Genomic DNA, 24,946 nt, shown 5'->3' with positions numbered 1-24,946 from the left:
CAGGAAAATGGGAAGGCCAAAGAAATCTACTCAGGAGCCACGGGACAATACATCAAGAGATGACTCCATAGCTCAAGCCATACGGCAGATGACGGAGTTTATGCAGCAAAATTATAGGCCACAACAGACAGGGCCTTGACCACAACCAGGGGGACCTTGGCCACAACAAGGGGGTCCCTAGCCGCCACAAGGAGGGCCTTGTCCGCAACAAGAAGGATTTTGGCCGCAACCAGGAGGTCCTTGGCCATATCAGGGAGGGCCTTGGCCTTACCCAGGAGGATCTAGCAGCATGGTGCAAGCCGGGTGCACCTATGAGCGCTTTCTAGCGCATAGGACTCCACACTTCATTGGAGAAGAGGATCCGCTTCGAGCTGGAAAGTGGATCAAGGACCTGGAGAGAACATTTGAGGTGTGTGGATGCACCGAGGCGCAACAGGTACTCTATGCCAGCTATCTCTTGCAAGGCATGTCGTCTGATTGGTGGGATACCAAGAGGGTGATGCTGGAATCAGAATTGGGATCTTTCGCTGCGGTGACCTGGCAACACTTCAAGAAGGAGTTTAATGACCGCTTCTTTCCCGCATCGGTAAGGAAGCAAAAGGCGAGAGAGTTCTCAAATTTGGTCCAAGAGGCCGCGACAGTGGAACAGTACGCCCGGAGATTCATAGAACTTGAGCGATTTGCTGATTGAGCTAGAATATTGCACATTTTAACTATTTAAAACCAATGTATTTTAAATTAATCATGACATTATTATTGGTTTTAAATGGAAAAAATGGTTAATAAGAATAAATGCAAGTTATGATTTAAATTGATTAAAAGCATGAGTTTATGCTTAATTTTATAACTATGATTTAATGGGACAATATTTCCTCGCATATATAGTTTATTTGTGATAGTCTATTTTTCTTTTAATTTATTTTTGAGTGTTATTTTTATTGTTTGTGAACAAATGACAACCATATGTGCATGATGCAGTGTAGGTGGTGATATTGAGTTGGAAGAAAGATAGAGGATGATGGTGAAGAAGGTATGGACCCAAAGCTTGATTGAGAATAGGCAAGGGCTGAGACAAATGTGCAAAAGGAAAATGTTTTTCATTGTGCTTGCTTGATGTCCTTTGAAATGTAAATGTGGGCAGTGGGTACGTGGTAACAAATAGGGCTGGACTCAAACCAAAATAAACAAACTAAATGGCCCTATATTCAAACTTGTGCTTATTAAAGTAGTGTTGAAAATCGGCAAACATACAAAGCACACATGCTCATGCTCACATGCCTCAACGGAAGCTGCTGCAGCACTCACTCAACACAGCTGGCAGTCATTCATCATTCGGACAACATGTAATACACATGCAAGACCACAGCTATCTGCCTCATTCACAGCTTCATTCGACTCACATCATTCGGAAACATGCCAACAAACCACACACATGCATGACAGCAGACATTCACCATTCAGCCACTGCTGGAGCACGGAAAGGAGAGTAATGAGTGGACTGAACGTGGGAGAGTGATGAGTGGAAGCTGCACAGCTGAACGTGGTCATTAAAGAAAAGAGAAAGGTGAGGTGCGGCTTGCTTTTCACACATGCAGCAATCATCACTCGGACCACATTCAGCAACACTGCAGCAAACACATGCACGCATGACAGCAGATAAAGCAGGTCAGCAGAAGAAAGAAAAGTGCAGCAAGGAAAAGCACACATTCGGACACCTCACACAAGCACACGGTTGGGCAACACGACTATAGAACAACACACAAGCACATGGACTGAGCTGGAGCTGAACGTGTAGCAGCAGGAGAAGGAAGAGACACGCTGTACAGCAGCAATAAACCTGCAGCACAGAAAGCACTCGGACAGAAAGATACACACCAACTCACCAGACATCATGCAGACCATTCAAACACAGAAGCACATGCAGTGCAGAAAACATTAAAACACAACCTGCAGCAGAAGATCACCACGGCTATAAAAGGAAGGTTTTTATTCAACAAGGGGAGATTCGGACAGTAGCTTAGTTTAGTTTAGTTTTTTTGTTATGCTTTTCATTCAGACTCAGGAGTCTTCGTGGGGAGGAGTTTTAGTTTTGGTCTTAGTTTACTTTCTTTTTAGAAGAAGCAGCAGCTTAGTTTAAAGTTTTCTTTCATTGCTTTCCGTTCAGACCTTGATGTGGGCATAGTTTTGAGTTTTTGTTTTCTTGTTTTAGTTTCTGTTTAGAAGAGGCAGTTTTCAGTTTTAAGTTTTGGTCTTAGTTTCTTTTCGGTTAAGAAGAAGGAAGTTGTTTCCACGGTGTGTATTTTATTTGAAAGTTCAATTTATTTTAGGATTCATTTTATTTGGAGAGTTCATTTTATTTGAGAAATCATTTTATCTGGAAGTTCAGATTTTTGGATTAGAGAACGCAGTCTCGATTTCCAAACATCAAGTTTATTCCTTACAATTCCTGTTTTTATTTAATTTCAGTTTAATGTCTTTTATTTTTCCTTTCACCTTTAATTTCTGTCTATTTAAATTACTGTCATTTATTTATCCTTGCACCTTTAATTCCGCTATTTAAATTAATGTCATTTATTTTTCTTGCTCCTTTAAATTTCAGTCTATTAATTTCAGCAATTTTAATTTACTTTCTTGCATTTTAATTCCTTACATTTCATCGCTGCACTTAAATCCAACAAACATGAATCTGGTTCACGACCAGTAAATTTTGATTTTCATTGCACTTTTCCATCCATTGTACATATCATCCTCTTATTTTCTCTTTGTGAAGTTTTTCACATTTTTCTCAACAAGTTTAATTTTAAGTAACCTTTCCCTGTGGATTCGATCCTGTAAGATACTACAACGCCTGTATACTTGCAGGTAAAACTGCACTAGATTTTTGATTCATTAATTTGAGTCAGATTTTAGTCGCATCATTTGCTCCTCACCTTATCGCCACAGAGGAGATGCGAGCTGATCGTTTTCAGGAGGGACTGCGCCCTGATATATGCCGTATGGTGGTCAGCCATCGGATATCCACTTTTCAGGAATTAGTGGATGTGGCCACCCTGGTGGAACGAGAAAACAATCTAAGTATGGGCTCCGCTCCGGGACATAAGAGGCGGAGTTTTTCTGGTGAATGAAGCAGCTCGGGTTCGCCTCAGAAATTTGTTCAGCGGACCGGGACTCGACCGCAAGCATCTTCAAGTGTTCGCATGGGAGGACGTGTGCCTGTTTGCGGAGTTTGCAATAGAGCCCATGTGGGTGAGTGCCCTTCTGGTGGGGCTCGATGTTATAATTGTGGCCAGCAGGGTCACTTTGCCCGAGAATGTCCAAGAACAGTTCAAGGAAGCCGTGGAGGTAGACGCGGTGGAAGAACAAACCCGAGACAAACAGTGCAAGCCCGGGTTTATGCTGTCACACCCGGAGAGGTGGACGATGAGGCGCCAGCGACCCATGATGCTGGAGTAATCACAGGTATGGAATAATTTAATTTTAAGTTGGATTTAATTTTTGGTGTATTTGGTTTATTCTTTGTTTTTTGGATTTCATGGGTTGATGTGTTTGGTTCAGGAAGAGTCCGTTTGTATGAGTTTTATGCTTGTACTTTGTTTGATTCCGGTGCGTCGCAGTCATTTGTATCTTCCACGTTTGCACGGGTGTGTAATTTGGTCACGGAACCGTTGCCGAAGGCTATGGTAGTGGCTTTACCCGATGGTGAAATGGTGTGGTGTTCCAAGGTTGCTTTGGGATGCCCATTAAATTTTGAGGGGAGATTCTTGGATGCTGATTTGGTGGTGTTCAAGCTGTTGGGTTTTGATATCATCCTCGGAATGGATTGGCTATACCGATATTCTGCTAGTATTAATTGCAGAAGTCGGAAAATTAGCTTTCAGCTTCCAGATGGTGATTGTCTAGAATTTGAGGGGAGTAAATTAAAAGAAAAGCCGATAATTATATCGGCGATTCAAGCAAGAAGAGAGATTGCATGGGGAGCGGATGCATTCTTGGTTCAGATGGTGTCCACGCCGTCTGATGAGAAGTCGTTGGCAGACAGTTGTAGAAGAATTCCTCGATGTGTTTGTGGATGACTTGCCCGGACTACCCCTATTCGGGAAATGGAATTTGTTATAGAATTGGAACCTAGAGCGGCTCCTGTGCATAAACCTCCTTATCGCATGGCATCGGCTGAATTAAAAGAGTTGAAGACTCAGTTGCAAGAACTGGTAGAGAAGGGATTTATTCAGCCTAGTACGTCGCCGTGGGGTGCACCAGTTTTATTTGTTAAAAAGAAAGATGGAACCCTCCGTATGTGCATAGATTATCGGGAATTGAATAAAGTGACCATCAAAAATAAATATCCTCTCCCGCGGATTGATGATTTATTTGATCAGCTTCAAGGAGCAACCGTGTTCTCTAAAATTGATCTGAGGTCAGGATACTACCAGCTGAGGATCAGAGACAAGGATGTGCCTAAAACTGCCTTCAGGTCGAGGTATGGGCATTATGAATTTAAGGTGATGCCGTTTGGGTTAGCTAATGCCCCTGCTGCTTTCATGGATTTAATGAATCGAGTGTTTCGACCTTATCTAGATTCCTTTGTGGTAGTATTTATTGATGATATTCTAATTTATTCCCGAGATGTTGAAGAGCATGTGTATCATCTTCGTCTGGTACTTAGGAAATTGAGAGAACACCAGCTGTACGCCAAGCTCAGCAAGTGTGAATTCTGGTTAGAAGAAGTTAAATTTCTTGGGCATGTAATTTCCTGAGACGGAGTGGCTGTTGATCCTAGTAAGGTAGAAGCCATTTTGTCATGGCAGCGCCCGACTACAGTGCGCAAGATCCGGAGTTTCTTGGGGCTGGTCGGGTATTACCGAAGATTTGTAGAGGGTTTTGCTCGCCTATCTGGACCTCTCACAGCTTTGACTCGGAAGAATACAGAGTTTGTTTGGTCAGAGAAATGTGATAGAAGCTTCCAGGAATTAAAGAACCGGTTGACGACGGCACCGGTGTTAGCGCTCCCAGAACCGCATAAGCCATTCGTAGTCTTCAGTGATGCGTCTAAGTTTGGTTTGGGTTGTGTCCTTATGCAGGAAGGACGGGTTGTTGCCTATGCATCTCGTTAGCTAAAGGACCATGAGAAGAATTATCCAACGCACGATCTAGAATTGGCTGCGATTGTTTTTGCCCTCAAGATCTAGCGGCACTTCTTGTATAGGGAAGCTTGCGAGGTATTTACTGATCACAAGAGCTTGAAGCATTTGTTTTCCCAGAAAAATCTGAATATGAGGCAGAGGCGATGGCTGGAGCTAATCAGTGACTATCAGTGTGAGATCAAGTACCATCCGGGCAAGGCTAATATAGTTGCTGATGCTTTGAGCCAGAAGTCACACTTGGAAGATGAAGCCGAGCCGTCAGAATTGGATTCGTTGCTTTGTGGGATGAGAAGGCTTCTTATAGAGAGTTCGCAGCAAGAAGAGGTTTTATCTTCAGTTCTTGATATTCGGGTAACTGATTTTGAAGAATTGAATACTCTCCAAAGGAAGGATCCGAAGCTGCTGAACATCAGAAAAAGAGTCAAAAAATCTCGAGGGCCGTTGCACTATAAAATGGATAATGATGGGATACTTCGGTTCCAAGATCGCAGAGTGGTCCCCAAGGACTCAGATTTCAAAGAACGGATCATGGCAGAAGCTCATGCGGCCCCTTATTCAGTTCATCCCGGCAGTACAAAGATGTATCGGGACTTGAGGAAAAATTACTGGTGGGATGGAATGAAGAAGGATATTGCCTTGTATGTTGAGAAATGCCACACATGTCGGCAAGTGAAGGCCGAGCATCAAAGACCTGCAGGTATGCTCCAACCCCTCCCTATTCCTGAGTGGAAATGGGATGACATCACGATGGACTTTGTAGTGGGTTTGCCGAGAACGCCTAGTGGGAAAAATTCTGTTTGGGTAATTGTTGACCGGTTAACGAAGAGTGCTCATTTTCTGCCTGTTAATAACACCGACTCTTTGGGTAAGTTGACCCGCTTGTATGTCAAGGAGATAGTGCGGCTGCACGGCATACCAAAGAGTATAGTGTCGGATCGAGACCCGAGGTTCACGTCGCAGTTCTGGAAGAGTTTGCAGGCAGCTTTGGGTACTAAGTTGAAGTTCAGTACTGCATATCACCCACAGACAGACGGCCAGTCAGAGCGCACAATTCAGACCCTTGAAGACATGTTGCGAGCATGTGTCATGGATTTTCAAGGGAGTTGGGAAAACCATTTGCCGCTCATCGAATTTGCATATAATAACAGCTTCCATGCGACCATTTAGATGGCTCCCTACGAAGCTCTTTATGGGAGAAAGTGCAGGTCGCCCTTGTGTTGGGATGAAGTCGGGGAGAGTAGGATATTTGGACCCGAAATAATTCAAGAAATGCAAAGCCAAGTCCGGATCATCAGAGATAAAATGGCGGCAGCTCAAAGTCGCCAGAAAAGCTACGCTGATACCAGGAGGAGAGAGTTGTCTTTTGAAGTTGGTGATTGGGTTTATCTCAAAGTCTCTCCCATGAGAGGTGTTAAGCGTTTTGGTAAGAAGAGGAAGCTAGATCCAAGGTATGTCGGCCCTTTTCAGATTCTGGAGAAGGTAGGGTCCGTCGCCTATAGAGTTGCTTTGCCAGATTATTTTGGGGATGTTCATGATGTCTTCCACGTATCATCCCTGAAGAAGAGCTTTGGACAGCAAGAGCCACGCTTTGTCGACCCAGCGGGTATTCAGTTGCAAACGGATCTCACTTATGAGGTTGTTCCGTCGCAGATCATGGATTGGAAGGAGCAACAGTTGAGGTCTAAGACGATACCTTTGGTTAAAGTGGCTTGGAGAGATTCGTTAGCTCAAGACTTCTCTTGGGAGCGAGTAGCGGACATGAGGGAGCAGTACCCATACTTGTTTGAATGCTGAAGATAGGTTTCTTAATCTTGGTCACAGTTGGTTTATGTGCGTTATGTGGCTTGCTTTAAGTTGGTGGTTGATCTTGCAAATTTCGAGGACGAAATTTGTTTTAAGGGGGGAGGATGTGATGACCCGCTTTCGCTTGTATTTTCGCTGAAATGGTTGTTTTTATTTTAATTAATATATTAGCTTATTTATTTTAAATTATTGTGTTTTAAAATTAGTTTTTAATTTAATTGATGTTGTGTTTTATTTCTTTTAGTTGTTTGCAGTTTTTAATATCTTTGCGGCGGTTTAGTGTTGTTTTCCCGGAATGAGGATTAGACCTCATCTTCTTTCCATACACCTCTTTTCTTTTTCCTTTTTCTTTTTTTCCTTTTTCTCTTTTTTCTTCTTTCTTTTTCCTTTCTTTTTCTCTTTTTTCTTTCTTTTTCTTTTTTTCCTCTCCTTCCCGCTCGACCCCCCTGTCCCTCTCTCTCTCCTCCTCTCTCACGCCGGAGCCTTCAACCCCTCGACCTGCCGCCGTCCGGCCACCGTGCGGCTCACCGCCGGCACCGGTCGACTCGTCTCCCTCCGGCGCACCTCCCCACCAAAACCCACCCCCATCCGGCCGGCCGTTTGGCCGGAAAAACCCTCCAAAGCTTGCACGGTTTTTGCTCCGATCCGCCGCCGTCACTCCACCTCCGGCCACCATTTCTTCACCACTTCATCACCGGTCCCTTGCCGTCCTAACCCACCTATTTCCGGCCTCCAAGGACCACCGGAACAGCTCCCACGAGCTAGCTTTCCTTTTTGGGAAATCCGGCCTCTTTCCGGCGTTTTCGCCGCCACCCACGGCCAACCACCACTTCCAATAGCTTCACAATCATCCCTAGACCATTCTCTATCGATCCCAAGCCCTGGTTTGTCCCCGTTCAAAAGTGGGTATTTCACAACCCACGGCCACGGTGATTTTTCACTGTAACGTTGCTTTTTCATCGCCGTTTGCAACGCCGGGTGTTTTCTAAAATTTTCATATAGCGCTGTAAGTATTTTCCAAACCCTATTTTCAGATTTAAATATATATCGCTCATTCAATTTATTTTATCTGCTCGTTGGTTGATTCCGGACTGAGTCCGAGGAGTTCGGGGGTCGGATGGATGGAGGACGGAGTTGCTTGATTTATTGTTTTATGGTTGGTTGTTTGTTTTGTGCATTGATAATTGCATTTGTATGGTGCATGCTCGTGTATTTTATTTTATTTGAGAAATCCTGTTTTGCTGGCGTGAGTGGATTTTCGGGTGCGTGTGTCTCACGAGCTCAAGCCGGGATGGGTTATTATCTCGGTGGAGCTCCTCTGGTCACTCGGGAGTGGATAATACTGAGTGATGTCCCCTGAGTTGTCGCTGGGCGACGACGGGAGCGGGGCTAGAGGATGGCCCGGCCAGGTACGCGCGGGGCGCGAGTCTGGGCATCGCTCTACTCACCGACTCCGTGGCCCTTCGCTGGCGAGGGCTCGAGGATGGCCTGGCCAGGTACGCGCGGGGCGCGAGTCTGGGCATCGCTCGTTTAGGTGTCACATGCGTAGTCGTTACCTGCGGTGTGGCACAGAGCCAGGGTGTGCGGGTGATCCCTAGGGGAGATCATGGTGCATGCATAACCGGATTGTTTTTATGGTTTTCGGATGTGGGCCATTTTCTGGGAAAATGACGAGTTTTGGTTTTGAGGCTTTTGATCCATTTTCTGGGAAAATGGTGGTTTGGGCCATTATCTGGGATAATGGCGAGGATTGGTTTTAAGGATATGTTTTTATTGGGCCAAATGGGTTTTTGGCGTGCGTGGTAAAAATGTGGTTTTGCGGGACATGTGCATTGGCTTTTCTTGCATCCATGTTGTTTGAGTTCTATGTGTTTTTATCTGGTGGTGTTTGGGTTTTGCTTACCTGCGGTACCATTTTTGGTTCCGTAGCTTTTGGTGCAGAGTTCGAGGATGAGGAGGAGGAGGCTGAGCCCGAGGATGCGGCTCCGCCGGGTTGCTGATGTGATGCTTTGTATTTGATATTATATTATATGCGTGTTTTGGTAATATTTTATTTATGTACGTTTTGGAATAGCTTTGTATTAAACAAGAAAAATTCTGGTACTTAGTTATTGACTTGCTTTTCACTGCGTTTTTCTCGTGCACTTTGTTGCCTTTGCACACACTTGGCACACGTCGTAGAGGTGGTGACCCGTGATGTCATCATCCGGACGTCTCGATTTCCCTGTGTCCGTGCGTAGGGATTTGGGGGCGTCACAGGCTGTGTTGCTCCATTGCTGGCAGAGGCTATAGGAGGACTTCAAGCTGCAGTGTTTGCATCCGAGCTAAACCTGTCCTTAGTAGTCTTGGAGGGTGATTCCCTGCAGGCTGTCCAAGGGCTTGGTCTTCATAAGGAGAGGTGGGACAGTGTAGGTCTGGTCATGTCAGAAACTAGAATCCTACTCTCTAATTTTGCTCATTTCAGTGTTTCTTTTGTTAAGAGATGTGGCAACCAAAAAGCTCATTGTTTAGCTAAGGAAGCTTTAGAAGTTTCTAAGGAGTCATCTACAAGGGTCGGTCAGCCTTACTGTAATATGTACTCTTCTTTGTCATTAAGTTGAATATACAAGCAACTTTCCTTTCAAAAAAAAAAAAAAGGGGGGAGTCTAAAGTGTACAAATTAAAACAAGTCCCTTTATGGATTGCAAGAAGCATCTCGTCAATGGTTTTCCAAAATTTTCAATACTTTTCTTGCACTTAATTTTAATCAGTCCAAAACTAATTATTCATTGTTTACTCGTTCCAATGGTGCTTCTTTTATTGCATTTCTTGTGTATGTTGATGATATCTTAATTGTCAGTACTGCTTCATATGCTGTTGATGATTTGAAACTGTTATTGGGCACTAAATTTAAGCTAAAAGATCAGGGTCAGCTTAAATACTTCCTTGGTTTGGAAGTTGCAAGATATTCTCAAGGTATTTCCTTTTGTCAACGTAAGTATGCACTTGAGATATTACAAGATGGTGGGTTTCTTGGTGCTAAACCAGCAGCCTTTCCAATGGAACAGGATTTGAAACTGAGTAAAGAAAGTGGTACTTTATTAGCTGATCCTACTGTGTTTAGAAGATGAATTGGTAGATTGTTTTATCTTACCATTACACAGCATGATCTCACCTTTTCTGTTCATCGACTTAGTTAGTATATGGACAAGCCCCATGAGCCTCACTTACAAGCAGCTTATTGTATTCTACAGTATGGCAAGTCCACTCCAGGACATGTATTATTTTTTCTAGCTAACTCTTCATTTTAGATCAAAGCTTTTACAGATTCAAATTGGGTTTCATGCCCTGATACTCGTAGATCTATCACAGGCTACTGTGTTTTTCTTGGAGATTCCTTGATGTCTTGGAAGTTAAAATAGTTTCTCGTTCATCTGCAGAGGTGGAATACCATTCTATGGCCATTACAACTTGTGCAATTGTTTGGCTTCTTTCCTTACTCTCAGATTTTAGAGTTTCTCATTCTAATAGTGCTCTTTTGTTCTGTGATAACACAGTTGCTCTTTATATTGCTGCTAATATCATTTTCACGAGCGTACAAAACATATTGAGCATGATTGCCATTTTATACGGACAAACTTCAAGCTAGGATTCTTAAGACATTTCATGTTCCTTCTCAACATCAACTTGCTGATGTCCTTACTGATCAGCTTATAATTTCGTCTTCCAAGCGTAGAAGCTGTCAAAGTAATACAAGGGTAAATCCCAAGATCGAATTCACAGGGACAATGGGTATTAAGCAAACCTTTTATAATTACAAGATAAAATATTGAAGTTTATGGTGACAAAAAAAAATTTTCGAAAAGAAGAAAGTCTTGAACTAAAATGGTGACTATTTACTAAGGAAGTGTGGACTGAATTAAGAGTATGATTAGTGGTTGTTTTGGAAGTTCAAGCTCGAATTAAACAAACAATAAAAATAAATCTATGATTCTAAAATTACCAAAACTAAGAGGCTTAGAGAAAGTGTGTAGCAAATGAATTAAACTTGTAAGAAACAATAAAACGAACACTTGGGATGCAATTTTCACCCACTGATTTGGAGATGGATTTACTTCTCTTTTCATCTTCTCTCAACCAAGCTCCCATTCCTAGAAGTCATGATTGGATAATATAACAATGAACCTCAATTCTTAGCCTAATAAAACTACTTGACAAATTATATAACAATTGTAAAATAGTGAAAAAAAGCCATCAAAGTCTTATTACTTGTTCAAGTATCAATTGCGCCTTTACGTCTACAGCTAATCTAAACCAAAAACAAAGAACTTCAATCCTTTCTAGATGTAAACTGAAATATCATCCAACAAGTTAATTACTGAAATCACATAACATTGAAGAAAATCCACCTCAAAACAGTCATAGGTTACTCATCGAACCCCAAGCCCAAAAATCTAGCCTATCATCTCTAAATTAGTAAAATGCTCAAAAATAATAAACCCTAACATTTTAAGTTGTTGTATGAAAATAAATGAAAAAGAATAAATAAAACTAGCCGAATGAAACTAATCTGGAAATGTTAAGAAAATAAAGCTGGGAAACGTAATGAAAATAAAATAAACTAGCCGAGAAAGCACAAATCTGGAAACCCCCAGTCGGTAACGTCAAACGTAGAACTAAAGTAGGAGAAAAATTAAATCCAAACCAGCCAACAATCCCCAAGTTTGGAACCACTCAGAAACGTCAAAACTCAAACACTAAGAATGAAAAAGAAGAAAACTCGACTAAACGCCGAAACAAAGAAAAATAAAAATGAAAGCTTTGAGAGAGATTCACTCCCGTCCATCCGAGAAACTAAAACTAAAAGCAAGTAAATGAAAAACAGCCGACTAAGGTCTACGTCTGAAATAACGTAAAGTAAAACTACTCAAAACTTAGAAATGAAAGAAATAAACTCCAGACGAGGGAGAGTGCTGCTTCTGCAGACTCCCTTCCTAAAACGAAAACAAAAAACAATGTAAAGCAAAAAAATAAAATCCCTCACTACCTCACGGTCTGGAACGATAACCCAAAAAAAAAATCTAAATAAATTCCAACCGACCGACTCCAAAAAAACTTGAAAAAGAAAAAATGAAAAAAATAAACTCTCTTCCATTCGGTGCCCTTGGACCACTCCGTTTCCTCTACTTTTAGGTCCTGCTCTACGTGATTCCTTTTTGCTGACCTGCTGCACGTCCAGAGTTGAAGTGCGATTGGTTGCCATTAGATTGGGTTCCACCAAAACCATAATCAATTTCTCTATTTCCTCAGAGGTCCCCACTCTTTCTTTCCTTCCATAAATGCCCTACAATATATAAATAAAATGATATTATAGTTTAATTATTTCAAGGGCAAAGATGAAACTTTGATGTGCAAAATATTAGTATCAATAAATTTTTTATTAAGTGTTAAAATTTGATGCATAGTTAAGTGTTCAACCCTTATTTGATGTACTAAATCACTCACTAAAACAACTTAATTATGCATTTCTAACACTTCATCACTTACTAAAAGCCTTGGGTAGCCAACAATTTTTTACATTGATAGCCAAGATGGGAGTTCATTCCATTTACTCCCAATCTTGAGAGGGAGTGTAACAGCCCGCTAGAAATTCAATTGTGAAATTTCTACTAACTTTAGGAACCTCGTGAAGAGCCCATAAGTTTTCACGAATCCATTAATCGTATAGGTTTTTGTCTAACTACATAGTTAGTGTTATTATTTACCATGGTATTAGAAATGTGTTTTTGATTATTGGAGATAGTTAGAAGTGTCAAAATGTATTATGGTTTGTGCCATTAGACTCGGAGGGTTATTTAAGGTCTTATGGCGCAATAACATTTTTTCATATTTTTGGACAAAACGTCTGTTCAAAACTGTAGATATTATTGGATAAAAATATCTTAAGCTAATTTTGTGGATATTATTAGATAAAAATATTTTAAGCAAATTTCGTGGATATTATTGGGTAAAAATATCTTGAATTGATTTTTGTAGATATTATTAGGTAAGAGAGTCCTACACTCCACTCTCACTCCGGGTAAGAGAGTCCTACACTTAACTCTCACTCCAGCCTCATCTCTTCCATATCTCATCCATAAGTATCTCCAGCCACCTCTCCCCACGTAATTATTTTCATTTATACTTTCCATTAAAAGAATATCAAACACTCTCTCTCGGACAGCTTTTAGGAGTTCTTTTGCATGCCCATTTTGAAGCTTTTGTAAGTGTTTTATCATAAAGTCTCCTTCATATAAGTTGTTCCTTTTTTAGTCTAGTTTATGTGGATATCTTATTTGTCCTATTTGAATATCATTTGGTTAGTCAAATATTATGTAAACTATAGAAAGGTCATTTTGGAAGATAAATTGGAGAATATGTTATAGTTTGGAGTTTTTGACCAAGCCAATGGATAGATATTGGTCCGAAATTTTTATGGAGTATTTTTAACATGTATATATGACTATTGGTTGAGGATGTTTGCATGATTAAAGGTTTTGATGAAATATTTTCTTAGATTTAGAAACTTAGAAACTGGAAGAGGAAAAACAGTTTCTGTTCTGAGAAAGTTTAACTCTTTGGTGGTCTAAACCTATTCCAACGACTTTGATAATTTTATTGGAGGATCCTAAGCATCTTATATACATGTTATGTTATTATTTTGAAGATATTTGATGTTAGTTTCAAAGATATGAAATTTTATGCAAAGAGATATTCAAATAAGCTAAAGCTTGGATGTTCTTGGCTAAATTTATGTTTTGGTTAATTTTTAACCATGTGATCTTGAATTAGAAGCTTATATATGTTTTAGGACATCTTTTTAAACCACGTGATGGTTTGGTTTGAAGATCACATATTTATAAGTCATAGATCAGAAGGTTGATCAAAACAAGTTAGAAACAAAAATCAATAGAAATAGCATATGAGAATTTCGACCCTATGGAGTTTTAATAGTTGTGATTAGTTTTAAATTTTTCTAAATTGATATTTGAGTTGAGGATAAAATTTACATGAGGCATGTAAATTTTGGTGACTTTTGGAGTTAGTATGCAAAATCCTTAAGTTATGGGTAAAACGGTCATTTTCCTACATGTAAAGAGTAAAATTTTACTCTTTAAGTTAGTATTTTATATATTTCAATTTATTAGTGATTTAGTGCTAACTTTTAGAACCACTAATTACAGTTCCTCGTGATCGCACTTAAAGTTTTATAAGAAATGCAGAAATCGAGGTAAGTTAGCTTTTAACTTACTAGCAGTCTACTGTGTATGTGTGCTAAGTAAAGGAATTACAGTGTATGTGTGTGTGTTATAATATATGTCATGCCATGCCAAGTCATCACGTAATTGTTTGTTATACAGAATTTATTCTGTCATCAGTTTTTATCTGTTACATAATATATTCTGTCATGTATTGCTGTACATTACAAGTACATCATGCTAAGTATGCCATCTATTACATGTATATCAATTCATGTAATATTCACTGTTGCAGGTATGTCATGTTAAATATGTTGTCTGTTATATGTTATGCTATGTTACGAAATATTTCTATCTCAAGTTGGTCATGTATTTCAAGTTATGTTCAAGTCACGTTATGTTACGTCAGAGCTTCAGTCCTTTCGTATTCCAGTCACGTTTCATCTTGATTACTTATGTATGGGGTCACAGCAATTGTGATGCATACACTACGCGAGACACAACAATGTGACACGTAGAATACATGGGGCCACAACAACTGTGGAGTATGTATTTAAGCAGTTAAAGAATAAGTTTCCGTAGAATACATGGGGCCACAACAACTGTGGAGTATGTATTTATACGTAGAATACATGGGACCACAACAATTGTGGAGTATGTATTTTTCCTGTTAAGTCAAGTTTCAGATCAAGTTCATGTCAAGTCAAGTTCAGTTTATGTTTCAATTTAAGTTATGTCAATTATTCTATGTTGTACGCCAAGTTATGCTTTAATTACTGATGAATTTGATTATGCATTTATGCTTTTACTGTCATCCATGCATCATTAGATTGTGTGGATGTTTTTTGTTAACTAACTGAGATTTGTAATCAAATCTCACTTTGGAATTCCCAACTACCATTCCCCCCGAATGGTAGATCTTGTTACAGGACCTGAAGGAGAATCAGGAGCTAATCAACTAGACACAGTTGACTAAGCGACGGTGCGACGTCAATGTTAATATAGTAGTTAACGTAAATTACTACTTACAATGGAGTTGCATCTCTAATACTTTTTGGATCATAACCATTTTGGACTAGTGTTGTGATCTGTTCAATGGGTCTTTATGTATGAAGTATGTTTTAAGCATTTGGGATATTTTCAATTTGGTGCATAGTATTGCTAAAGAAAAAAATTATCCGCTGCGAATATTGCATAATGTTAGATGCATGTTAGGAACATTACATCTTATATGTCATGAACGGGGGCAAGTAACCTTGTGTTGCATGTCTCGACGCTTCAAATGTCCATCCGATCCCAAACGGAATTTGTGGGCGTCACAGGGTGTTATCAGAGCAATACGTCTCTAGGCAGTAAATCCACATGTCCTTAGGAAATGCACCAAACATTAGGCTTGAAATTTTAGATGTCAGTAGGTTTGAATTTCTTAAGGTATGAAAGGCAGTATGTGGTTTTAATACATATACTCGTGTGTTTCAAGAAGGGACACATGACTCGTGATAGAATACCTTGGAATCCTAAGGGAGATAACAATCAAGAGGATCAGAAATTCCCGATGGATGAAAGATTAGTTGAGGTAAACATAGTTAACGTTGATCTGATTGCAATTGATGGTAGTATTGCATTATTGTTATTTTGGAGTAGGTCAAGTCATTGTGGTTGGTAAATTGTACATTGTTTGATTCAAACGAGTCATTGTTTCTATTAATTGTGGTAGTGCTTGAGAATTCAGCTTGGAAGCTAAATTGTTACCCTAGTGGTAAGAGTAACAATTTTCATTAGAAGTATTATTGTTCATACCAATGTAGATATAGAATACCTTTTAGTAATATGAGAAAGGATATGTAGGATTGATGAATGGTATTCCACATATTTGGAGAATTGTTTTGATTCTGAGAATATGATAGAAATTGTGTTTGGAAGAGTAATTTGATTAGGAGAAGCTTTAGCCTTAGTAGGATTCATTTATGATAATAGTATTACCACGCCGTCAGTAAATGATTTCTAGCAAAGCACTATCTTTATGGATACATAGATCGATCTTCTTTTGAAGACTATTATATGGGGAGTAAAATCTTGGTCTTGAGGATTTATGTGAACATTAGGAACAAATCATTTAGAGTTAGAATAATTGATAACTCATGATGGATAGAAGAGTTATGACAATCATAAGAGAGAAAGTCTCAAGTTTAAGTTATTAACTGGTCAGTTATCGAAGTACCACCTAGGAAGATGACTGATTGTTGCGATTATAAAGAAGTAAGTTAGTCCTAGACCAGTAGAACTGTGACACCCTGTTTTTATGTGTATTTTCACTGAAGGAATATTTTAATTTAATTAATATAATAGTTCTTTTATTTGAAATTATCGGATTTTAATTGGATTTTAATTGCTGTTGAATTTAAATTGCTGTTTAATTTATTTTAGCTTGTCTTTGGATTTAAAATTAAGAGAAATGATTTGTGCAGTCGGCAAATGCAGTCGGCGTGCAGTCGCTTTGAAAAAAATGAATTAATATGGGACCTATATGAAAAAAAAAATTATTTTTATAACTTTTTTTTATTCATTCTGTACAGCCATGAAAAAAAATATTTTTATTTATTCCGTACAGCCGACTGCATGCAGACTGCATTTGCCGACTGCATCTAGCAAAGCCCTAAAATTAAATAGTTTTTTTTTACTAGTTAATTATTATATTTTAGCTTTACGTTGTTTTTAAAATATTTTCTTAGTTTTATTGCTTTTAAACTTATTTTCATTGGATCAGTTGTTGGACTCCAGAGCTGAGGATTGGACCTCATTTCTTTTCTTTTCTTTTTCTTTTTCCCTTTTTCCTTTTCTTTTCTTCTTTTCTTTCTTTTCTTCTTTTTTTCTTCTTCTTTTTCTTCCCGTTTTCCCCCTCTCCCCGTGCGCAGCTCCTCTCTTTTCTCCTTCCCGTCGCCTCCACTTTGACCGCCCAGTTCTCTGCCGTCCGGCCACCGTTTAGTGCACCGCCACCACCATTCTCTTCCGCTTCCACCAGAGATCATTCCCACCAATTTTTAGAGCCATCAGACCAGCCGTTAGCCTTTGAGAGCCGCCGGAAGTCGCTGCAACTGCTCTATTTTTGCCTCTGTCGCCGGTTGCTTTCGCAGCCCAGAACTGCCGCTCGCCGGCGGCGTGGCCTACACCACCCACTCAGTTTTCTTGCCCTCTCAGCAGTGAACATTCCCACCAAGTTTCACCTCCATCCGAGCCACTGTTAGCCACCACGAGGTCCTCCAAGCCATAGGGTTTTTCACCATTTCCGGCGTCGTCGCACCACCTCCGGCCACCATCTCTTCGTAGCTTCTTCCCCTACCTCTTCCCAACCTAAACCACCCATTTCCGGCCTCGATCCATTGCCGGAGTAGCTCCCACGAGCTCAACTTCATTCAGCCCCTTTTTGGCCTTCTACCGCCATTTCCACCACCACCCACGGCCAAAACTCATTTTTCTTAGCTTCATAAATATCTTAAGGCCATTCTCTATCAATTCCAAGCCTTGGTTTGTCCCCGTTCAAAAGTGGGTATTTTACAACCCACGGCCACAGTGAATTTTCATTGTTACGTTGCTTTCCTTCCGCTGTTTGCAACGCCGCAAGCTTTTTAAAAATACTGTATAGCGCTATAAGTATTTTCCAAACCCTACTTTTAGATTTAAATATATTTTTCTCTTTCAATAATTAATTGTTGTTGGTTGGCTGATTCCGGACTGAGTCCGAGGAGTTCCGGGGTCGGATGGATTGAGGACGGAGTGCTTGGTTTTGCTTGTTTGTGTTTACTTGATTATTTGAGCCATGAGGCGTGAGTTGCATATTGTGTTTATGTGCATATTGTTTTAATCGATAAAATTCAGTTTTATTGGCGTAAATGGTTTTTGGGTGCGTGTGTCTCACGAGCCCAAGCCGGGATGGGTTATTATCTCGGTGGAGCTCATCTGGTCACTCGGGAGTGGATAAAACTGAGTGACATCTCCTGGGTTGTCGCAGGGCGATGACCGGATCGCACGATACGGTAACGTTGTCGTGTCGACTTCGTGGTCCCTAGAGTGGCGGGGACTAGTGGATGGCCTGGCCAGGTACGCGCGGGGCGCGAGTCTGGGCATCGCTCGTTTAGGTGTCACATGCGTAGTCGTTACCTACGGTGTGGCACAGAGCCAGGGTGTGCGGGTGATCCCTAGGGGAGATCATGGTGCATGCATAACCGGATTGTTTTTATGGTTTTCGGATGTGGGCCATTTTTTGGGAAAATGGCGATGTTGGTTTTCGAGGCTTTTGATCCATTTTTTGGGAAAATGGTGGTTTGGGCCATTATCTGGGATAATGACGAGACTTGGTTTTAAGGATATGTTTTTGTGGGCCAAATGGGTTTTTGGCGTGTGTGGAAAAATATAATTTTATGGGTTTTGCGCATTGGCATCACTTCACGCATATTGTCTAAGTTCTATATGTTTTTATCTGGTGGTGTTTGGATTTTACTTACCTGCGGCACCATTTTTGGTTCCGTTGATTTTGGTGCAGAGATCGAGGATGAGGAGGAGGAGGCTGAGCCCGAGGACGCAGCTCCGCTGGGGTGCTGAAGTTTATGCTTTGTATTTAGTTTAAAATTATGTTTGTGTTCTGTAATATTTTAATATGTATGTTTTGAACAGCTTTGTATTAAATTAAGAAAAATTCTGGTACTTAGTTATATGACTTTGCTATCCGCTGCGTATCCCTTCGTGCACATTTGTTGCTTTTGCACACTTTTGGCACACGTCGTTAGGGTGGTGACCCGTGATGTCATCATCCGGACATCTCGATTTTCCCGTGTCCGTGCATGGGGATTTGGGGGCGTCACAAGAACTCCTTGAGGTTTTTATTAACTTGAAGATTACTGAGAGTTTGGATATGCATGATTAAATGCATATTTATATGAGTCATTGGATCATGTCATATATATGAAAATCCCTGAAAGAAATAAAATGGAGCACATAAAACATCTACCAGAAGATAGAAACACAAATATGAATATTTGTGAAGTATTATTTTATTATCATAAAGCAAAATTACAGAAATTTGAGGCTCTTTGCCTCAATCTTTAAACGCTCTTGCTCTTCAAAAATCTGCATGCCTTTCCTATCTAAAGGAGTAGCCACTCGGAAAGAAGAGTTAAGCAAAGATTTTAAATCTCTGTTCTCTCGCTTTACTGCTTCTATCTTCATGTTAGATTCCATAAGAAGCCTCTGAAGGATAGAAATATTCTCGTGGAGTTTGTCAACCCCACCAGTCCTGGATTGCAGTCGCTGAGAATATGTGACAATGGCTGATGAGTATCGAGTACCGAGACTCACAAGCTCGTAGATAAGTTCATTATCTGACTTATTAGTCAGATCATTATTGGATTGCATTATAGCACCTATGGAAGAAGCATAAAAAACTGGTGAACGAGGTGCAGAATACCTCATGTTTTGGTAATGAGAAGATTGATGAGCCATTGCAAAAGTGAGTAAGCAGAAAGAGATTGCAGAGTAAGAATGCAGATTAATTTCAGAAAAGTGAAGAAGATGAGATGTGAAAGAAGATGAACTGAATAATTCTTTTATAGAGAAAATTATGACGAATCATCTCTCGTGAAGCATTTCTCTACAAGAGACAAGAGCAATGTAGTATCATAGCTGCGGTGCCTGACAACTACAGAAGAGCAATATAGTATCATAGCTGCGGCGCCTGACAACTACAGAAGACCAAAGTAGTGTCATACCTATGCTGCGCTTGACAGCTACAAAAGACCTATAAAAATCATACGGATCAGAGTTGTCTGGTCTAAAACAGAGGGCCACCGATTTTGTTAAAAATAAAAAATAAAAAGAGAGAGAGAGGGAGAGGTTAACGGCTTAATTTTGATGAATTCTCTACTAATTATGGTATTTATAAGAACACTTAAAGTATATCGCATATATTTTTCTAAAGAAGAGTTTCGGAAGATTATTTACTTGAAGTTTTAGGTTTGGAGAGTGTATCGATACAACTTGGCCAACCTTGTGGAAAGAAGTATAATATAATTGTTGATTAAAGTAAGAGAGTTAAGGAATGACATAATCTCAAAGGCAAATATATACGGGATAGACAGCAAGTTGGTAAGCAACACCTATTCCTTAACTTGTTATTTCTTACTTCGATTTCGAGGACGAAATCTTTTTTTTAGGAGGGAAGATTGTAACAGCCCGCTAGAAATTCAATTTTGAAACTTCTATTAACTTTAGGAACCTCGTGAATACCCCATAAGTTTTCACGAATCCATTAATCGTATAGGTTTTTGTCTAACTACATAGTTAGTGTTATTATTTACCATGGTATTAGAAGCGTGTTTTTGATTATTGGAGATAGTTAGAAGTGTCAAAATGTATTATGGTTTGTGCCATTAGACTCGGAGGGTTATTTAAGGTCTTATGGCGCAATAACATTTTTTCATATTTTCGGACAAAACGTCTGTTCAAAACTGTAGATATTATTGGATAAAAATATCTTAAGCTAATTTTGTGGATATTATTAGATAAAAATATTTTAAGCTAATTTCGTGGATATTATTGGGTAAAAATATCTTGAATTGATTTTTGTAGATATTATTAGGTAAGAGAGTCCTACACTCCACTCTCACTCCGGGTAAGAGAGTCCTACACTTAACTCTCATTTCAGCCTCATCTCTTCCATATCTCATCCATAAGTATCCCCAGCCACCTCTCCCCACGAAATTATTTTCATTTATACTTTCCATTAAAAGAATATCAAACACTCTCTCTCGGACAGCTTTTAGGAGTTCTTTTGCATGCCCATTTTGAAACTTTTGTAAGTGTTTTATCATAAAGTCTCCTTCATATAAGTTGTTCCTTTTTGAGTCTACTTTATGTGGATATCTTATTTGTCCTATTTGAAGATCATTTGGTCAGTCAAATATTATGTAAACTATAGAAAGGTCATTCTGGAAGATAAACTAGAGAATATGTTATAGTTTGGAGTTTTTGACCAAGCTAATCGATAGATATTGGTCCGAAATTTTTATCGAGTATTGTTAACATGTATATATGACTATTGGTTGAGGATTTTTGCATGATTAAATGTTTTGATGAAATATTTTCTTAGATTTAGAAACTTAGAAACTGGAAAAGGAAAAACAGTTTCTATTTTGAGAAAGTTTAACTCTTTGGTGGTCTAAACCTATTCCAACGACTTTGATAATTTTATTGGAGGATTATAAGCATCTTATATACATGTTATATTATTATTTTGAAGATATTTGATGTTAGTTTCAAAGATATGAAATTTTATGCAAAGAGATATTCAAATAAGCCAAAGCGTGGATGTTCTTGGATAATTTTATGTTTTGGTTAATTTTTAACCATGTGATCTTGAATTAGAAGCTTATATATGTTTTAGGACATCTTTTTAAACCACGTGATGGTTTGGTTTGAAGATCACATATTTATAAGTCATAGATCAAAAGGTTGATCAAAACAAGTTGGAAACAAAAATCAATGGAAATAGCATATGAGAATTTCGGCCCTATGGAGTTTTAATTGTTGTGATTAGTTTTAAATTTTTCTAAATTGATATTTGAGTTGAGGATAAAATTTACATGAGGCATGTAAATTTTGGTGACTTTTGGAGTTAGTATGCAAAATCCTTAAATTATGGGTAAAACGGTCATTTTCCTACATGTAAAGAGTAAAATTTTACTCTTTAAGTTAGTATTTTATATATTTCAATTTATTAGTGATTTAGTGCTAACTTTTAGAATCACTAATTACAGTTCCTCGTGATCGCGCTTAAAGTTTTATAAGAAATGCGAAAATTGAGGTAAGTTAGTTTTTAACTTACTAGCAGTCTGCTGTGTATGTGTGCTAAGTAAAGGAACTACAGTGTATGTATGTGTGTTATAATATATTTCATGCTATGCCAAGTCATCACGTAATTGTTTGTTATACAGAATTTATTCTGTCATCAGTTTTTATCTGTTACATAATATATTCTGTCATGTATTGCTGTACATTACAAGTACATCATGCTTAGTATGCCATCTATTACATGTATGTCAAGTCATGTAATATTCACTGTTGCAAGTATGTCATGTTAAATATGTTGTCTATTATATGTTATGCCATGTTACGAAATATTTCTATCTCAAGTTGGTCATGTATTTCAAGTTATGTTCAAGTCACGTTATGTTACGTCAAGGCTTCAGTCCTTTCGTATTCCAGTCACGTTTCATCTTGATTACTTATGTATGGGGTCACAGCAATTGTGATGCATACACTACGTGAGACACAGCAATTGTGACACGTAGAATACATGAGGCCACAACAACTGTGGAGTATGTATTTACACGTAGAATACATGGGGCCACAACAACTATGGAGTATGTATTTTTCCTATTAATTTCAGATCAAGTTCATGTCAAGTCAAGTTCAGTTCATGTTTCAATTTAAGTTATGTCAATTATTCTATGTTGTACGCCAAGTTATGCTTTAATTACTTTTGAATTTGATTATGCATTTATGCTTTTACTGTCATCCATGTATCATTAGCTTGTATGGATGTTTTTTGTTAACTTACTGAGATTTGTAATCAAATCTCACTTTGGTAGTCCCAACTACCATTCCCCCCGAATGGTAGATTTTGTTACAGGACCTGAAGGAAAATCAGGAGCTGATCAACTAGACACAGTTGACTAAGCGACGGTGCGACGTCAATGTTAATATAGTAGTTAACGTAAATTACTACTTGTACAATGGAGTTGCATCTCTAGTACTTTTTGGATCATAACCATTTTGGACTAGTGTTGTGATCTGTTCAATGGGTCTTTATGTATGAAGTATGTTTTAAGCATTTGGGATATTTTCAATTTGGTGCATAGTATTGCTAAAGAAAAAAATTATCCGCTACGAATATTGCATAATGTTAGATGCATGTTAGGAACATTGCGTCTTATATGTCATGAACGGGGGCAGGTAACCTTGTGTTTCATGTCTTGTCGCTTCAAATGTCCGTTTGATCCCAAACAGAATTTGGGGGCGTCACAGGGAGTATTACATTCTATAATATCTTGTATAAACTTTTTATTGTAATATGTTATTTTACTATGTCCTTACATGTAATTACACACGTTTTTATTTGACTCTTTGTAAGTAGTATAAATACCTTGTATTATTTTACAAATTAATACACATTGAAAGTATTTCCTCTCCACGTGTTTTTCCATTTGATAATTAGCCTCTGCCATTGATGACCTTGGGGCAATCCTAGGCTCATGCCCAAGTCCACCAGATGAACAAAGCCCTCCCTCTCAAAAGCTTCCATTATCAATGCATTGGCTACAAAGTGAATATGAACATCACCAAGATGAACACCAGCATGCATACCACGGTTTATAGGGTTAAGAAAAGAATTTTAATGAAAGTCATTTCTTAATTTGTGATGACCCGCTTTTACGTATACTTTCACTGAATGAGTGTTTTTAATTTAATTAATATATTAGTTCTTTTATTTTAAATTATTGTATTTTAAATTGATTTTTATTTTATTTGATGTGGTGTTTAATTTATTTTAGTCATTTTATGTTTTTATTATCATTTTCGGCAGATCAGTTTTTGGTTTCCGGAGTGAGGACTAGACCTCATTTCTTTTTCCTCATCTTTTATTTTTCTTTTCTCTTTTTTCTTTTTCTTCTTACTTTTTCTTTCTTTTTCTTTCTTTTCTTCTTCTTTCTTCTTCCTTTTCTTCCCGCATGCCCGAGTTGCTCCCTTTCTCCTTCCCGTCGCTGACCCTTTGACTCACCCAGACCTGCGGCCGCCGGCCGGTGTGGTCAACACCACCCTCGCCGTTCGAACCCCCTCTGGCCGGTGATCACCCCCACCAATTTTCAAGGCCATCCGTGCAGCTGTTAACCGCCACGCACGACTGGAAGTCGCTGCACCAGCTCTCCCTTCTCTCTCTGTCGCCGGTTGCTTTCTCAGCACAGAACTGCCGTTCGCCCGTGACGTGGCTGACACCACCCACCCAGTTTTCTTCCCCTCCCACCAGTGAATATCCCCACCAAGTTTCACCTCCATCCGAGCCACCGTTAGCCGCCACGAGCTCTTCCAAGCCACACGATTTTTGAGCTTTTCCGACGCTGTCGCTCCACCTCCGGCCACCACCTCTTCACAGATTCTTCCCCTACCTCTTGCCGGCCTCACCCACCCATTTTCGACCTCGATCTGTTGCCGGAGCAGCTCCATGAGCTCAACTCCGATTTGGTCTTTTTCTGCTTCCACCGCCGTTTCCATCGCCACGGCCAAAGCTCACTTCCACTAGCTTCATAAACATCCCTAGACTCTTCCCTATCAATTTCGTGTCTTGGTTTGTCCCCGTTTGAAAGTGGGTAATTTATTACCCATGGCCACAGTGTAAAATACACTGTTACGTTGCTTTTTCTCCGTCATTTGCAACGCCGTGAGCTTTCAAAAAATACCGTATAGCACTGTAAGTATTTTCCAAACTCTACTTTTAGATTTAAATATATTTTGCTCTTACAATAATTATTTATCTGCTGGTTGGTTGATTCCGAACTGAGTCCGAGGAGTTCGGGGGTCGGATGGATTGAGGACGGAGTTGCTTGGTTTGTTGATTTGTGTTTGGGTTGTTGATTTGTGCCTTGAGGTTGCATGTACCTGGTGCATTCATGTGCTTTTTATTTAATTGAGAAAAATCCTGTTTTATTGGCTTAAATGGATTTTCGGGTGCGTGTG

General features: G+C 39.3%; 1 pseudogene; it reads right to left on the bottom strand.

Annotated features, from left to right (window-relative positions):
- LOC122282271 overlaps positions 1 to 23,576 on the bottom strand; it is a 33,501-nt pseudogene extending 9,925 nt beyond the window's left edge.
- Positions 23,577 to 24,946: the final 1,370 nt, after the last annotated feature.

Source organism: Carya illinoinensis, chromosome 11 (assembly GCF_018687715.1).
Source record: "Carya illinoinensis cultivar Pawnee chromosome 11, C.illinoinensisPawnee_v1, whole genome shotgun sequence".
Lineage (NCBI taxonomy): Eukaryota > Viridiplantae > Streptophyta > Magnoliopsida > Fagales > Juglandaceae > Carya > Carya illinoinensis.
Note: the sequence above shows the minus strand (reverse complement) of the source record. Positions and strands in the feature narration are given on the sequence as shown.